An 18,487-nucleotide genomic window follows, 5' to 3' on the forward strand; every position below is an offset into this window, starting at 1 on the left:
GAGTCAAGAGTTATCTGCTGAGATATAGCACCTGCTTAAATAGTTGCTGGCTCAATCTAGTTTGCAGAGAGAAGGGGGTAGTGTGGGAGCAGCGATGAGCAGCCAGAAGGGAGGTGGCAATGTCTCCAGCTGCTTGAAGAATTTCTGCCATCAAGCATGTAACTGAGGTCTGCAGATAGGCTTTGTAAAGTGCACTTCATGTTGATTTCTGTTTCACTTAGGCTGATGTTCAGTGTCGACAACAAGCTGTTCTGTAGTAGCTCTTGTTATTTTCCCAGACAGCACCCTTAGGACTGTGTAAATGGCAGCAACAGGAAAAAAATATTGAGAACATCATTATTCTCTAAGTGAGTTTCTATTGTTGTTACAGAACGTGGAGAGACTGGAGCACTGGGACTCATAAAAGTGTCTTTGATTATTAGTTTTTACAATTTAATCTCTTCTGTTATGTTGGAAATGAGCTGGGATCCTGACTGAAACATGCACTGAAGTTGATGGTATTTCCTTGTTTATGGAACACATGCTACCATATGATGAACTGGTATAATACATTTATTTTGAGTGCTCAAAAAGATAGAAATCCTCACTTATTCTGCTCTTAAATAAAATTAGAGTTAGTTTAGAACCAAATTTAATTCCTAATGTTCATGGTTAGAGAAAACTTTGAATGAAAGACGTTTCTATATTTTTAACTTCAAAGCATTGAGAAAATGATCTTTTCAAAATTTAGAACTATACTAGCATCCTCTTCCATGCAAATCCAGATGTAGAAAGTACCGTTTTAATGAGTCAGCCTGCCTGTATTTCCAGATGTCATAGCTACAGTCTAAGATGGCTTGAGATGATGTACTTACGGGCCAGTATTACTGATAGTGTGAATGTAATTGAATACAAAATTTTATTTCCTGCTTGCAAAGGATTTAGGTAACATAATGCTGAGCAAGACACCAAACTTGTTCTTGCAAGAAAATGAAGTGAATTCTGAGGGGCAAGGGAACTACCTTCTGTTGGGTGGGACTGGACCTGCTCATGGGCACCCTGCACTGTCTATAACACCTCTAAACATCAGATGACATCCAGGCTCTAAGTAAAGACTCAGAGTTCAACATGAGCCGTAACTGGGCTGCAACTTTCTGTACCTTCACTTCTGATCAGCAGCACCTTACTGTTCTTCAGCCTAGCGGGAGAGTACGTAGTTGAGTTCCATCACCTTTTGTGTTCAGTCTCCAAGGCTTAGTGCTAAAGTTAGCCCATTGTATGTCAATGAGAGATAGGTTTTTTTTCACCTCCGAAGAATTACCCAGGTCATCTTTAATGCAATGTACTGAAAATGCATCATGAGTTTTTCCTTGCTTGTTTTAGAACATCTTGTATCTGAGTCAATCTGTAGAAGCGTGTACTTGAGGTACAGTTAAGTAGTTACTCAGTCTGAGGCTGGTCAGGTTGGACAGATGCTCTTAGGACCTACCACCACAAGGAGCTGTGAACACCACCAAAAGGCTGACCTACAGACATAAGCTTTGCATGGTAAGATGTCAGGAGACCCAATGCTCTGTGCCAGAGCAAAGTTTTCTTCCTATTTTCGGTGTAATGTTTTTATATGCTGTTTTTAAAACCACTGAATAAAAGCCTAGATGTCTAAGTTTTGTCATCACTAAGTTCAAATTTTTGTGAGATGACTTTGGAATCAAGATAGAGAGGTGCTTAATAACTTTCTTTTCCTTCCTGTTAAAATGCAGTCCTTTCTTTTGAAGACAAAGGATTCAGCATCTCACCTTTTACTCAAAATAGCAATACCAATCACCATTCTGAAACCTCTGGCTATTAAACTAGGCACCCACTTCTGGTTTGGATGATGGAATTCTGTGTTTCTGTGTACAGTAATCAATGCCGAAGTAGTGTTCTTTGCAGTATCACTTCTGAGAATCCCATGACTGCTACAACAACTCCAAATACTATGCTAGTCTCTAAGGTAATCATCTTCTCCTTTGTATCATGTGCTGGGTTACTTTTTAATTAGAGAAAAATGCTATTTCTTACAAGCAAGAGGTTTCTATCACTAACACTGTGTATGTGTCATTGGGTGTTTGGTCCCAGGTTAATTTATAAGCTGAAGCCGGGGCTGTCGTGTGAGCAAACTTAGGTTTTCCTTCTGTCATTATGAAAGATGTAAAACACTTTCAGGAAGGTCCCACTTTGAGGTGGCCGTTAATACTGGTGGTTTCTGCTGCTAATCCCTTGTGCTGCCAAGAGATCAGGTTTCAATATGCTTAAATAAGAGCTCGTTCACTCTTTCAGGTCCTGACATTGCACAATTGGAATGCAGGTTCTGCTTGTTCTTTTCCATCTTTGGATACCTTCAGCTGAACCTTACGATGTCTTCTGCTTTCTGTGCTGTTCTTCTGCCACCTTTAGTCTCCTGCTTTTTTTTTTTTTTTTTTTTTTTCCAGGTTGCAAACTGTTACATGTCTACCTCAGCTTGCTTCCTCCCAATTTCCAGAATGTTTACATGTCTCCTCTTTATATCTGCCCCATTTTCTGTATGGTCCTACTTTTCCGTGGCAGAATCTACTACCCTGCTCTGTTCCAAGTTTGTGTGCAGTTGTGGCACCAGCAGTATGCTTTGCTCAGAACCAAAATTAAGTCAAAATATTGGATCAGTGTGTCTGAGGAAGGTGGGTTTTGTTCCTCAGCCATCTGATCATGCTTGTACCATCCTCTCTCCCAGGAAATTCAAGTGGAAAGAAGCTAAGCTGCAGTGAGAAATCACCTTCCTTGTGTAAGATGGAAATTATTATGCTGTGATTAAAAACTACTGTACTACCTGTTTGAAATGTAAACCAGTGTGCTTTGCATGCAGCTCATGTTCTTTGACATGATCTTCATTTATCCCTTTCTTGAGATACTGTCTTCAGACATTTGATTTCTTTTGCATCACTTGGCATTAATAGCTCTGCAGCTCTGAATAATTTTATTACTTATTACTGTGCATTAATGCTAATGAATTATGTAATTTCTATGCCTTTATTTGTTATTGTTCCTCATTAAAATTGAGACACGATGTATTGGTATTTGAAAAATATCCTGCTATTTCTTAGAACTTGAACTGCATTTTACTTGGGTGTTTAGATCTTCAACTTTTCTTGACTTTACATGGTTCATCTGATGGTACATTTCTATATCCCTGAGAGGCTAAGAACTCTTTCATTTGGAAAATTTATAGATTATGAAACATTTCAGATGTCCAGATTTTCCCAATGCATTTCCATCAACTCCAGTGATGAAGAAATGCAGTAATTTTTAGGAATAGTTCTTGGAGTCATTCAGTAGATGTATTTAGAGAAATACACTAGAGTTGCTGTACAGGTAGGCAGCTTGAAGCCAGTGAAATTATCATATAAGATTTTATAGGTTTCCTCTATATATTTAAAAACCTTAGAATTAACCAAGTTCTTTCATCTCAGGATTGTCCTCTGTTATTGTGTTCAGATGCCTTGTATTTTTTGCTTGTGGCATATCATGGGATATCTAATAGCTTATTGCTTATTCAGAAAACAGGATCTTAAGTCAAACATCAGTTATCTGGCACTTCTTGGCATGTGTCACCCTTATATCGTGGACACATTAGGTTTATGGTCTGCATTTATCACAGAAGGCCTTTATTCTGCCTTTACAGTGGTATGAAGAAAGGGGATGAATCTATGTGCATATAAAATGACTTAATAACTACAGTCATACTAGTCTGAAACAATGAGGATACATTATTTTTGGTGGGAGGTAGGAAGAAATAAATTCCTCTGCCACTGTAATAGCTTTCTTGATTTGTTTTGTTGTTTCTTAGTGTCCTTCATAACTATATCATTTGAACAATATTGCTAGTAAGAAATCAGCACGCTCAGACAATTACCAAAGTAGGAAATCCTGTTAGATTTGTTGTGTTGGTAGTCATAAATGGAATGAAACACTATCCATAAATGCAAGAAAACACTGCCATGAAAAGCCTGGCTACTTATGTTTCCATGCAATTTCAGTTGATAATGCCACCTCAATAGGTATTAGACTTGAGAATGAGTAATTTGGGCAGGGGAGATAAAGTCAATAGAATTTAGTAGGTTATAAGGTTATGTAGGACTCGCATAATTTGTCTGGCAAGGTCTATTGTCATATAATCCAGTGCAGAAGGGGTTTCTCAAGAGAATTCAAATGATCTTCTTCAACTTGTCAAATCTTTTATTTAAGAAGATTAATTGCTTCTTCAAGAGTTGAGCCTCCATAAATGCATTCCTACCTAGATCCTAGCAGTGGGTTTGAGTTTAGGACAGATATTTTTTATTCTGGATGATTGCAGCATAGCTTTAAACAGTTGGCTTCTTCCCATATCCAAAGCAATAAGATAGCATTAGGTACTGGGACAGGGCCTAGAACATGAGTTTTGAACTGCCTCTTGGCTGCCTTTTTCCTCCCAGCTAGGGTCTGCAAGGGCCTCTTTCTCAGAACTTGGCATTTGCAGGATCAGACTTCCCTCCAAACTTGCAACTTACCACTCTGTACATCCTGATACCTGACCCTTTCTAATTCACTTGAACTTGCTGTGTGCCTCCTTGATGTTTCTACCGGGCTACTTATCTCTGAGGGCATGTCAGTCAGTTTCAACTAACTTCCTGTAGTTCTTGAGAGCTGCAGGTTCTTCTGTTTAAAGCTAATGCTGTACTCCTGAGAACAGAGGTGGAAACAAAGTTATGGAAGAAATTTTAAAAAATACTTATTAATATTCTGCAGTGTCTCAATATTCTGTGACAACAGCTGATAGATCTTTTTCCTACTGATGCCAGCATCCTATCTTTTTTTTTTTTTGATTTGGGAGTCTGAGGAAGTAATTAACCACGTAAGATGGTCTTCTATTAGTTCTATTAGCTACCATCTAGGTGAAGCTCCCAGAAGTCAACCCTAAACCAACTGAACATCTAGTATTTCTGCCTAGTGAGGAGAAACCTGAACTCTCACTTCTCCTTTTTCAAGACAACTCACTTTGTTTCCTTTACAAATGTGTTTACTTATCTTTTTCCTTGTGCTTTCATCCAACAGAAGTATAGTTGAATTGACTTTATACTATGGATTGATTATGATGGCTTGCCTCTTCTCTTTCCCTCATTGTCTCAGCAGTAGGATTTTCTTGTTTATTTGTCCTCATTAATCAGTCTATTTCTCCATATGTTCATAAGATGTTTTAATTTTTTACATGTTTAAATGATTGGTGAAGATTTTCAACAGGTTTGTTATGTGTTCAGGAAATGAGCTGATGCATCTTGAATGCACATTGTAGGGAGAAAGACAGTTCATAGTGCGTAACTTTTTGTCTATGAACACACTGCTCCACTTGTGATTTATCTTCCCAACACTCAAATATCCCTCTCTTCAGTGATAATTGCTCTCTTTCCTAAAAAACTCTTGGAGAGACCAAGGGAGGTGCAAAGTTAAATGAGCAACTTAAAGAAGTTTTTTTGTTCTGGTGCAACAGAAACCTGGCACTTTAAGCTGAAGCTGTTCGTTAATGCAAGCTATTAAAGCATTTGTCAGCACTTGACAAGGTGTACTGCTTTAACAATTTAATCATATCTACTTATCCACCTAGCTGCACTTCTGGTTTCCAACAGGAAGTTACACTGGCTTCACACAGCAGCGTGATTCTTGAAAAGCTCATAGTTGCATTTCTGTGTATTCTGCTATGAAGTGGAAGAGATATGCTCATAGTTGCATATCCCCTTGGCCAGTTCTGGGTTTACCTATAATATATACTGAGCACAATATATTATAGCCATCTCCTAAACAATCATTCTACTGAAATTTCATCAAGTTAAAAATGAATTCACAGCTGTGAAGCTCATGATTTTTGAAATTCTCTGGAAGCATGAAGAAAACTGTATACCAAACTATAAGTTCTTTCAAATTCAGTGAACTTCTAATTGTGTATTGGCAAGTTATTATGTAATTTAGTCCTAAATGAAAGATTAAGGAGACCTGCAGCAAATTACTTAGAGCTAGAACTAAGTAAATACTGCAGCAATTAAATAATTGCACTTGGTTGTTCTTTTATTTTGTTCTTGTTTTCTTCTCCTAGCTATATCCTGTTTGGCTTTTTTTGGTTGGTTGCAGGCTTTTTCTGTGTGTGTGTGTGTGTGTGTGTGTGTGTGTGTGTGTGTGTGTGTGTGTGGTGAGGGGGAGTTGATTTCTTTTTCTTCTCTTCAGGCAATGTGAATGGAGCATTTCCCTTCTCTTTCAGGGATATCACTTTATTGTTCAGTGTTGTGCACTCCCTTTTTTTTTGTCCTTCAGCAATGAAGGCAATATTTGAATTCAAATAGGAAAATACCTTAGTCTCCTTTTAATGTCCAGAGTTTCAGTATAATGCATGTGAAGATATTACTCTTACAAGTACCTGTTTGTCAAATACAAGTGTTTTTTGGCAGGAGAGGTATCTTAGCACTTTCGTGCATTGGCTTCTCAGGTTCAGTTTCAGCAGGAAAAAGGAACAGATGAGATCTTACATCTGCAAATGAAAGGAATGAGAAATTAAGGGAAGTGGATTAATTATATATGCAGGGTGTATGCTATCCAGACAATTTCTGGACTGTATATCAGAATTAGGTTTTGGTCAGATGTGGTTAAAAAACATAATAGAGGAAGTCTGGATAAAACTAGACTTGGTTAATGTGTTTGTAAATGCTTTGTCTGGAATAATGCTTCATTGGCTTGGCTGATTGGATGGTTGGGGTACCTAAAAGGTTACATGTTTGTAGCATTTTATTTTTATTGATTTCACTTTTTACTCTGTCAACACTAACAGCAGTAGGACATCCTGCTGTGATGTGTCTTCCAAGATAGCAGCTTCTGAAAGATGGGAGGGGTAGCAGGGGTTGCAGAAATAGAGTTATGGTTTAATGTTGGCTTTTGCGTAGTTGAAGCTCTTGCATGGCTGTTCCCTGCTCTCTCAGCCATGCTGGTACTGCTGATTGAGGGGTCATGCTATAAATACTATTATGAAACTGGACTATTTCTGGAGAGAGGATGGAAGACAGCAAATCTACGCTTTCTGTGCCTCATCCTGGCTGTCTGGCTTTTAGATCAGTGAAACAGACGCAATAGCAGAGCAAAATATTGCGAGGAGACAGAAAAATAATTTTCATTTGATATGATAATCTGTGGAGTCTTGTTGTTTTACGTTTTTCATTTCCAGCTCTTTTATGCAGGTCATTCATTCTACACATCAGATCTACCAACTCTTCCTGGAAATTTTTCTAAGTCTAATGTTTGTGAGAATGTACTGATTGGGGAAAAAGTGTTCTCTAGAACTTCTCTTCATATATTTCATCTCTGCTTCTCTCTGGTGAATTCTGGCATCAGGAATGTCTGGATAAAGTACTGTAACTGTCTAGATAAATGGAACATTGTATTGAAGCAGCAATATTATTCTGGCCTCCTTGACTTGAGTTTTCTTTAATCAGGAAATTGAATTGGTACACAACGACCTCCTCCTCCGAAATGAAAATCTCATCACAAATACAGTAGCAGAAACACCTAGCAATATGGATATACTCACATAATTCATTAAATAACCTTGAATACCAATATCTTCAAATTGTAAGTATGTACTTCATCAGACAAAAAAGGTTATTGAAGCAAATGTTCTGTGAATTTGTCATTTAAGCAATAAATGTGTGTCAGCTGTAGCTTCAGCACTAACATTGTTTCTCTTGTAAGAGAGGTCTTGCATGTCTTGTATGCTTTAATGGCTGCTAGATCCTGGACGTTTCCTTATGCTGCAGAGCTAACCATTTTACAGAGCACTCCTGGATTTAGGAAGGTGCCAAAACCTCAAGATGTGCCTGGTTCCTCTGTCCAAAGATTAAAAAAGGGAGGCACTTCTAGACTTTGGAATCTCATTATGTGGAAGTTACAAAAAAGGGTAGATGGTAACTCTGGAAGGTTGTATGATGAAACAGTATGAGTTGACTTTGATAATTCGGACTTTCTGTATGTCTTTCTGTTCTCTGAGGCCACTTACGATCAACTTGCAGCCATAGAAAGTCTACTAACTATCCCAACAGCTCTGCAGACTGAATGAGCATCCCAAATATGGTTGATTTTAATGGACTTGTACTTTGCTTTGTAGCAAATAAAGCTAGAAAAATCTTGCCCTTTTGTAATTCAGAAGGGTAAAACAGACTCAATGTCTTGTACTGATCTTGTCCCGTACTGACTTCGTTGTTCTGGTACACTGGGCTGTGTCAGCTGCAATCTGGGTAACACCCTGATAACCCCAAGGAGTTTTTAGCCCAAGTAGGAAGCCTGCTACTGTTCCTTTTTCTCACTTGCTTATTCGTCTTCCTCATGCTCTGGCTGTCCTGAATGGCGGTGACACAACTGGCCAGGTAAACGTGGAAGACATACATGTGCTCCTACTTCTGGAGTGGTTGTGGACTGACCTGTCTCAAGAATTTCTTGGCTTTCCACAGTTCAATAAATCACGCCTGTGATGGTGGATGTGGGTTACTTGCAAGCCAGCCATTCGCTACTGTTGAATATTTTTAATCTCAGCAACAGTTGCCCAAAGCATATGGAAGAGTTCCTCTGATATGTAACAGGCAATCAACATAAACACAGGCTATTGTACGCTCAGTATTAAAATAATTTAGTTTCTCTAAAATGGATTTCCTGAGCACATGTGTAATTCCACAGTTAATACTAAACTGAAATGATTTAAGAGATAAATTAAACAAAACGGCCAAATATACTTTAAGTAAAATGGGGTTGAAAGGCTATTTGACCTGATGACATAACTTGTGTTTAACAGCACGGTCAATGTGGGCTTTTTATCCATCCCTTAGCCTTGGCAGCTGAGAAGACCACCAGGCTGTACAGCTCCCTAATTAGTGTGATGGCGTTGCCTCATTTTTTGTTCTGCAACATGGCTGTGATTTGGAGCTTGTCAGCTGAGACTGCTCCATGGCACTGTTGCTCTTTAGTCGGGCTGAGCAATCAACTTGACAGGTGAGCTAAATGTCATTAATTTTTTTTGTCATCTCTGTTATGATAGAGAGTTGTAGAGTAAATTTTATGCTTGGCCTGATACATTTTCATGACAGTTTTGCAAGGTTAATTTAGGCCTGTAGCTGCAATGAATGAAGCAGAGCTGGAAATCAGCTTTCTCCTTGCTGAAGCATCTCTTCTGCTGGAGTGTTGTTACCTCTGCCAGTAGGTCACCCTTGCCTCTGATGTAACAGGAGTTTGACAGCTGACTCCCTGACCACAGAAAAGCTGTAGTTTGTCTAGAAAAGGCTTTTAGAACGTAGTGGAAACAGTCCATTTCTTTTGCACAAAATATAAAATATATGTAATAGCACTTCTTCAATAGACTAATTCTGGTTTCCTATTCAAGACACATAGTAAATATTCAGCCAATACTAAGGATTATATATATGTAATCTAGACATAATTGTGATGTTGTAGCACATGCCAATAGTTAGAGATCTCTTTTACTATATCTGTGAGATGAAATTTATTATTTGTGTCGTTGAAGATACAGGAGTTGTCTTAGATAACCTAATCAGAATAAAATAGTTGGAATACCCTCATAATATTGTATTAAGAATGTATGCACAGGCAATTGGATAATGCAGGAGCAGCCATCAGTTACTTCATGTTTATGAAATAGTAGGCAGTTTCCCTGATAGAGAGCTTGGTTTCTCTATTTTTGCTGTAACCATGTTGTGTTAATTCCACTGATGGGAGTGCGGATAGGAAAGCAAAGATTCCATCAAGGATGTGGGTGGTGTATCGTGCCAGGCTGCATATATTTATACTTTCCCAGCTACGGATATGAGGGGTCAACTCAGAATGAGGGCACTGGGTTAAGCACTTTTTTTCAATTTAGCAAGCATTGCATACCAGATTAAAAACAGCACTGTTCATGTGCTGGGTTTCAGATAAACAGGGCCAGCAAATATCATCCAGGCCATTTTCTTATACGTAGCTGCAGGAATAAATTGCCAGAGGTAGACGGCGTGCTACAGCCCTTGTTCAGATGGCAGAATATGGATAAATTGATTATGTGGGCGCAGCAGCATTATGCTGTCTTTCATTGGCATCTTTCTAAGGTGTATATAGGGGCAGACGTGGTTGAATTTTGCTCTGTGCAGCAGTATATGCATTGAAATGGTTAGGGGCAGATGCTTACCTGGTATAAATTGATGCGGCTTCATTAACTTCAGTGAGACCATGCTGATTTAGAGCTGCAGAAGAGCTGGCTCTGTGAAGCAGTCAAATTTATAAATGACTGCATAATCTACTGGAAAGTCAAGTCAGGCCAACCTCTGTGCTATGACATTTCCTCTGAAACTCACTTTAATAAGGTAATATTTTCTTCCAGTTCCATAAATGCAAATCAGCTGAACTGCACTTCTCATACTTTCGCGTTTAATTAGAAACTCTTGGTTCAACTATACTGCAACTGCAGGTGAAAGTGAATTATTCTAACAATTTTTCATTTTAATTATCTTGATTAGCTTTCCCTTCTTTGCAATTTTATTGTATCTCATTTCAGAAATGTCCTTTAATTTAAGATAATAAATAAAGTTTTATTTAGCAAGTAGAAACTAGAGGATATGATGCAAAGAAGATTCAACTCATTAAGTATTAATGTTACTAATATTCTTACACTAATTATTCATTAAGGTGATTGTCTTAGCAGAAAAGTAGGCTTGACTTCCCTTGTGGATCATCACATTTTATTTGCTTATGACACAAAAAAATGGAAATAGCAGAGCTTCACAAAGTTAATACTAAAATACTTCAGAAGCCAATGCACTCAGCGGTTCTCACTATTAGATGCATTTAAGGACTCTCCTTTGGTTTGGGAAGCAGTGCAGATCTATCCTTTTATAGATACTTCAAGATGAAGTGATGTCTTTTCACAAGGATGTCATTGATGACAGCTCTAATGGTGGAAGTCTCTAGCACTGGACAGTATTAATCACAGGAAGGCTTGCATTGCTGCCGTGTGCATTGTGCAACTAGGTTGCACATTTGCCTGAGAAGTGCAGGACTGAAGTTCAGTGTGATCAATTGTGAAGTTGGTTATGAGCAATGAACTTCAAACCTGTATTTGACAGCGACTCTAGGACAATGACAAAACTGCAGAGTTCTTTGCAGGCTGCTGGTGATGGGTAGCACACTTTACCCAGTTCCTATAGTTGCTCCAGGAACAACTCAAGAATTGAGGCCGGGCAGTGAGAAAACAATATAGGCTTCCCAACCAGAGTTGAGCATTTCTATTGATGTAAAAACGTGGTGACAAATATAAGCTTTACCAATGATCTGTGATCTAAGGATAGATTTAAACTGGAGTTTTCAGCTTCCCACATGAGTGCTTTGACAACAATCATATTTAAAAGTAGTCACTATCGCAGTCAGATACATTTTAAAAGGAGACAGAATCCTCTGTAGTTCTTCAATAGAAAATACATGGAGATTAACCGTTAGGGAATGGCTCTGTCCTGGTACACTGGGGAACTGTGTGGTGATGGTGGGTCTTCAGAAGTTAGAGGTGACTAAGTCCCAGCTGTCAGGGATGCAGACGTGGCTATGTCCTGGGTAAATCCTACTGCCTAGTCTTGCATTGCATACCAGCAGTCCATATGCTTTTGAGAGAACTGTCTACCCTTACCTATTGCATAGGGATGCTAATGCATCTCACTTTCAGTTCTTGATTTTACTCCTGGGGAGGACTGAGTTTGGTAATCTTTTCTTGGCTGCACTCATCCACAGCTTAAATAAGAATTTTCTGTAGAATAGGGCAGAAGCTGAAATCTGAAGGTAGAAATTATCACTTGAAAATAAAGCACAACATATTTCTGTGAGAATATGCAACTGCTGGAACAATTTGTGATGCTGCAGTGGGATTTCTGTGATAAAAGGTCTTTACTTTAAACACTGGATGTCTTCATAAATGGTCTGTCTCTCTGAAATGATGTGCTGTTGGTGGCAAGTTCTTGGCCTCTGCTAAAACCTCATATCAGAACTGCTGTGGAAGTGTTTATTGTTATTTTTTCCCACTATTTTGTGCTGTTTGGCTTCTGAAATGGAGGTTCCTGGCCCTAAGTGTGCACAGGGTGAATCAGAATTGTACTGCCCTGCAGTGTTGTGTAAGGTCTTCATCACAAGGTGCCATTTACTGTGTCCGTGAACAAAGACTACAAACCCTTATTTGAATCTGTTTTTCTTTCTTGTTCTGTAGTTCAAAAGTCTTTTGGGACTTAAAATTGGTTCCCTGAGCTACAATACAAGGTCTGGGCTATATGGCAAAAGTTTCAAAGCTCTTATCTGTTTATGACAGGTGTGCACAAAGAGGTACTTGTCTAATTTTAGGGACAGAATAAAATAGTCATGATGCAGAAGGAGAACCTGACTCAATCTGCATTAGAGAAGCTTCTCTAAATGGAGGTACCCTTGAAGAATAGGAGAGATGTGGGATAAACCATCTCAGTAATAAAAAGCACGTCTTACCCCTTTTCAGACTGGGAAAGTAAGGTGCTGATGTTGGTATAAGAAAATGCTCAGCAGCTGATGTTTGAGTCATTTCTGACTTTGACTCCTCATGACTTTTTGTGATGCCAGAAATCCCACATTTTGTAAAATGCTTTTCATTTTTGTTTTTTTTTTTTCATAAAGCAAGACGAAGTGCAAATCTGATAATTAAAGGAACTTAAACTGGCACTGATTCAAACACTGTAAATTACATGCACTTTCCATACTAAATCTCCCTCCTTTCCTCCCACTTTAAGCATCCTATCCTTAAGAAATCCTACCACAGACTGTGTAAAGAGCAAATTGGAGAAAGAGGCATGCCAATCTTCTACCCTTTCTTCCATCCTCTGTTTGTTTGTCATGGCTGGAAGCAGAATAGTAAGTTATTGGCTGAGCTTCTCTTTGGCTGCTCTGAGACCACTTGTTTCTCAGAGCTATTGTGGGAACCAATGCGTGCAAGATTGCCCAGTGTTTCACATTTTTGTCCTGTGTGATTGATACCAATGATATACTGGGACCAAGCAGGTACCTAGTCCCTCTTCTTTGAATTATGATTTACTGAGTAAAACAGGCTTTCAGTGACAGTGTTGTTGTGCTTAGTGGCCTATCAACATTCATTTAAACACGAAGCTCATCAGACAAGTTTGAGTTAGACTGCTAACGATTCATGGTAACAGGCAGTCTTGTAGCTTTTTCTCTCTATAAAACTTGGCACGCTCAAGCAGAAGAGACTTGAGACCACACAGTACAGAGTTAAAGAGTGTGGAAAGTGGAAGTGTTGTTTCTGCATTGAACATTGAAAAGGGCAATTGATGTGAATAATTAAGCCGTAACATATCCTTAGAAATAGCTGATGTGGAAAGTAAGAATACCATATACATATTAGTAACATATTTTAGAAACACAGTTACCGAATTACCTAACAAATACTTTCTCACAAAGCTGCAATAGATTTTGAATGTTCTAAACAATATGGGTATATATTCAACCAATGAGGATCCAGGGGAGAAAGAGATAAGCAGCAGGCAATAGGGGATAAAAGATGGAACTCTGTTTTCTTGGGATGTACATGTATTATGGAACGCTCAGAGGGATTGCATTGCAAGAAATGATGGAAATTAGAGAAACAAATGCATGTTAGTGAGATCAGAAAATTTTCTCCTTTCTTGGTAATAAGTCAGCTTGCAGAAGGGTAATTATCTAAGGAAAAGCTGATTTCTAGTATTTTAAAAGAGCAGTAGTTACTAAGTTCTTATAGTGGATAGTGCTGATGGCATTAGGAGCTCTAGTGAGGTAGCCCAAAGGCACTCATTATAAGTACAGGTTAAGTCCTTAGCAGAAGACAGGTTTTCCTGTGAGCGCTTTCTGTTTGGAGAGGCATCTCCCCTGGGTAGAGGAAGGTTTTTTACTTGGTCCTCAGGTATTTGAGGAGCCTCACTTGTGTTAGGTTACGTGCTTCTTGCATCAGATAGCCTGGGACACACACTGCTTTTGTCTCTGAATTTTAATAATAGAGTTTTTTAAAAATCTAAGCAGCCTTGGTTTCTGTGGAAGGTAGAGCAAATGAAAGTCATATGTAGAGGCATTAATTACTGATTTGTATAGTTTAATCTTTACTACTTGTCTTTGTTTCTTAGTCTTCTTCCCTTTGACCTTGCTGCTGATCTTTTCTTCCACTTTTGTCACTTAAACCCTTCATGATTATAGGGAGAAGGTAGCTGGAAAAACAGGAGGGAGAACGGCTGTTTACACGGATGGAGAGTGATAGGAAAAGGGGGAATGGTCTTAAACTGTGACAGAGGAGGTTTAGGTCAAATATTAGGAGGAAACTTTTCTCACAGGGTGGTGAGGCACTGGAACAGGTTGCCCAAGGAGGCTGTGGATGCCCCATCCCTGGAGGCATTCAAGGCCAGGCTGGATGTGGCTCTGGGCAGCCTGGTCTGCTGGTTGGTGGCCCCACACATAGCAGGGGATTGGAACTGGATGAGCACTGTGCTCCTTTTCAACTCAGGCAGTTCTATGATTCTGATTGACCATTTTTTCTCTACCGAGTGGCCAGTGAAGTGGATGTGTGACCACGTATTGTCTCCTACTTGTTGCCCTCCTCATCAAGCTAATTTTTGTTTGGAACCAGTTGGCCGCTGAAGGTGAGAGTAGAACTCAGGAGAATTGCATTTCCCATGCAAATTCATTCAATCAGAACTAGCTGTCCTTTTTTTTTTTTTTTTTTTTTTTATTTGAGCTGTTTTTATATGATGAATTTCTTCTGGAGTTTGTGAAGGATTCCACTGCAGCAGGAGTCCTAGCAGTAACTTCTTTGCTGTTAAATTTCACTTAACTGCTATATTAATTTCTAGGAATGTCTTAAGCATAGGCTTTGGAGCTATATATTCTTTGTGGCTCCTTGAGAATCTTCTTAATTTGTTAAATTATGCGTTGTAGGGTTTTTTGAGAAATCCTTTGAGGAATACCTGTGTGTCACTGGTGTGTTCAGCTGTACTTCTGCAGGGGAACTGCTATGGTTGCTGGGAGCTTAGCTGTGTGCCGGGGCATCTCAGCCTGTTAACTTCTTACCAAATGGAAAAAAGAAACTTCAGCTCCAGACATGCTTTGCTTTTAGAATTGGGCTGTGGAGCTGGCCAAGGCAGCAATTACTTGTATTTTAGCTAGTGCTGCACAATGACTGTGGATACATTAGCTTTAGTGGAGATTATTTAGAGTCTCAGTAGCTTAAAAGCAGAAATCACTTATATTCATATTGGATATTATTACAGATTCAGGAGAGTTGGCCATAAAAACACTTAGCTTCCTGTAACAAAAGGACTCCTAGCCAAGCAAGTAAAATGTTAATGAGACAGCGAGCACTCATTTTCATGCCTGTAGCCTTTCCCTTCAAGGTTTTTCTGCTTCATACTGAGGTTCATTAGAGTGGAAATGGTTGACTTTAAGAAAGAAACACCAGCTAAATTGCTAGGGTGTAGAATTTCCTTTCAGATCATAATTATAGGTGATCAACAGAGTGTATAATTAGTAAGTTGGGTGAAGGATATTTCCAGAACAGTCAGCAGCAATTTCTTCCCTACTGTTCTTTTCTCTGCTCTGAGGACCTTTTGTCTGCTTTGGTAGGTGTGGCTCTTTAAGCTCAGGAAAGAAATATCAAAACTTACATTGCATCTAAGTGATGCTAATAATAAAACAACGTTGTGGAGAAATATTCCATCTTCATAGTAATAGGCCTCAGTGACTTTCATCATGTTTCTAACCCTTGAATAAAGATAGTGGTCTGTAGAGGAAAACAGGCTCATTTCTGGCCTCTTGACAAACCTGTGAGACTCTCTCTGGCACCAGGATTTGTAGTTGCACAGCAAAAATGTGAGAAGCTGTCATTGTTTTCAAATATAATATGAATGCCTAGGCAGTTTCCTGGTACCATGAATAATTCATGGCATAATTCAATGAATCTGTCCAGCTTGGCTAAAAATAGCTGGGTAAACTGAGTGCTTCTGACCTTAAGAAACAAAATCTGTCTCAAATATAAAATAAATAAATGAAGAACCATAGAAAAATTCTGCAGAAGCAAAGATGTCAGTCTATAAAGATATGCTTGGTATCCTGAAATGAAGACTCTTTTTTTTTTTTTTTAAAGAGATTTTCATCTATTGCGGAGTTGTTCGGCTATAAGAATGAACATTTATCTTAATTAGGATGGGTCAAGGCTTTTGGATGAGTCTCCCTGCCCCTTGCATTAGCTAGCACACAGGCATGGGTTTGCTGTGTCCTTGACTAGCAGCCATCTCCTCCTCTCCTGCTGATCCCCAGCAGATGAGCACTGCAGGAACCATGGCTGTGAAAGCGTTAGGGTTGGCATCCAGCACAAGAACCTTACTTGCAGCCTGAGCTCCCTACGTGCTGAGACCTAGAGTGTTAGGTCCTTACTGTTTGGTGTCAGGGCTGTGGCTGCATCCAGAATGGGTCCCTCTTTCTGACAGCACTTGCTTTTCCAACCTTAATGATTCTGTGATGCTGTGTGATGAGACCGCACATTAATTTTGGTATTGTGCTCTCCTTAAAGTTTTTCTGTCTGGTGACTACATGGTCTTTCACAGTGCTTGCAATTGATTTGGCAGTATGGGAATCATCTGGCTTTTGTAATCACAGAATCATTAAGGTTGAAAAAAATTAAGATGATCTTGTCTGACTGTCTGCTTTCCACCAATATTGCTCACTAAACCACATCCCTCAGTGCCAAATCTGCTTGGTTCTTGAACTCTTCTGGAGACAATGACTCCACCACCTCTCTGAGTAGCCTGTGCCAGTGCCTCACTGCTCTTTCAGAGTAGTTTTTCCTAATAGCAAACTTAAATCTCCCCTGGTGCAACTGGAGGCCATTCCATCTCATCACTGTTACATGGGGAAGAGGCTAACCTTCGCCAGACAGGGATAGCAAGAACTGTGCAGTAGTAAGTGACGCACAGAGCTGGTTGGAGCTGCTATGGCCTTGTAGCAGGTGTGCAGGACGCTCATATCCAGAACCAAGCACCTTCAGCAGGGTAACATCCTCAAACAGGTAACTTGAAACTCTGCTCATAAAGGACAATCTCAGCCATAATGATCAGGTACTGTCATCTAGATAACACTAGCAACGTTGCCTTAGAAGTATTTTTCTGTTACAAATTTGGGCAGTATTCTGGGAAACAGTAATGGCTATTCAATTCAATGCAGTGTGGTAACTCGTGGTAGAAAGTTGAGTTTGGGCATGAGGAGTCTAGATTTTGCATTTTTCTATTGGTATAAAGGCTAAATTGTGCTATAGCACCAGCTGAAAAGGCAGTAAAAATAAATCTCTGATCTGATACTGCAGATTTCAGACTTCTTGCATAGCCATAGGTTACAGGAAATCCACTAAAACCACTAATACTGTCCTGGTCCTATCTGTTCCCTTCCTATCATGTACTGAACGCACAGTACTCTGACCAACCACAGGTATAAACAGCCATGATGATGGTTTTTTGCTGGTGCCTAGAAATAGCAACAAAGGAAGCAGTGTGGGTATGGCTGCCCTACTATGCAAGAGGACTGTCCAGCTGCAAGTGCAAGCATATTGCACCCTTCAGCTGGCTGAAATGGACAGAATTTTCCTACTAAAACATTAATGCAATAAAAATAAAATGTCATAGAAAATGCCTGCTTTTTCCATATGAGCATATTTTTGGGGCTTTCATTGAAAACCTAGATTCCACAAGATCTGTAATTTTAGACTAGATTGGGGGGAATTTTACTTTCTGTTGTTTATATGCTTAGTTTTGACACCAAAAGCTTTCAGCACACTTTGTTTTCTGAAGAAAATGGGAATAAATGATGATTTGCTCTAGCAGAGGAATGATGGGGCAGGGAGGAGAGGAGTTACTCTGGTCATCTGCTCTATCTTTATGCTGCTTCTGACAGGGATTTTGTTTGATGCAGCAGATAAGTAGAGCTGAGTGTTCACCCTATAGGGCTTCCAAGGGAGAGATTTTAAGTATGTTTTTAAATAAATGGTGCCTTCATAATTTATTCATAGTTAGCATGCTAACAGAAAATGGAAGGAGCTATACCAGTTATTTCAACAAAGCTTTGGTTGTTTTCCAATCCAGCTCCTGTCAATAGGAAAAATAGGACTCCATAACTTTGTCCAGAGCTTTACCCAATTGAAATGTTTACTTAGTGAATGCTATTGGATTTAAGTATGAGTGCTTTCTTTTCACATGTTGCTTTTTTTTGTTGATTTGCACTGATAGTTAAAACTGTAAATTTGGGATGTGCTTGAGTCTACAGCATAAATTATATCTGTAGCAGCTACTGACCGTTCCATGCAACGTGGGATTGTGAGTTGTTTTCCTTTACTGAACTCCCTATAAGTCTCAGT

General features: G+C 39.2%; 1 long non-coding RNA gene across 2 annotated transcripts in view; it reads left to right on the forward strand.

Moving 5' to 3' along the window:
* Window positions 1-18,487, forward strand: part of LOC128086702 (uncharacterized) — a 75,102-nt gene that overhangs the window by 9,370 nt on the left and 47,245 nt on the right. The window contains exons 2-3 of one of the 2 annotated variants that reach the window (XR_008209486.1): window positions 7,503-7,638; window positions 8,886-9,048. This is a non-coding gene — a long non-coding RNA (uncharacterized LOC128086702). Of the gene's footprint in view, window positions 1-7,502; window positions 7,639-8,885; window positions 9,049-14,628; window positions 14,730-18,487 lie in introns of those variants that run through there. The other variant, XR_008209485.1, reaches the window with a different exon arrangement.

The sequence above is a fragment of the Tympanuchus pallidicinctus genome, unplaced genomic scaffold (genome assembly GCF_026119805.1).
Source record: "Tympanuchus pallidicinctus isolate F22 unplaced genomic scaffold, pur_lepc_1.0 scaffold3, whole genome shotgun sequence".
Lineage (NCBI taxonomy): Eukaryota > Metazoa > Chordata > Aves > Galliformes > Phasianidae > Tympanuchus > Tympanuchus pallidicinctus.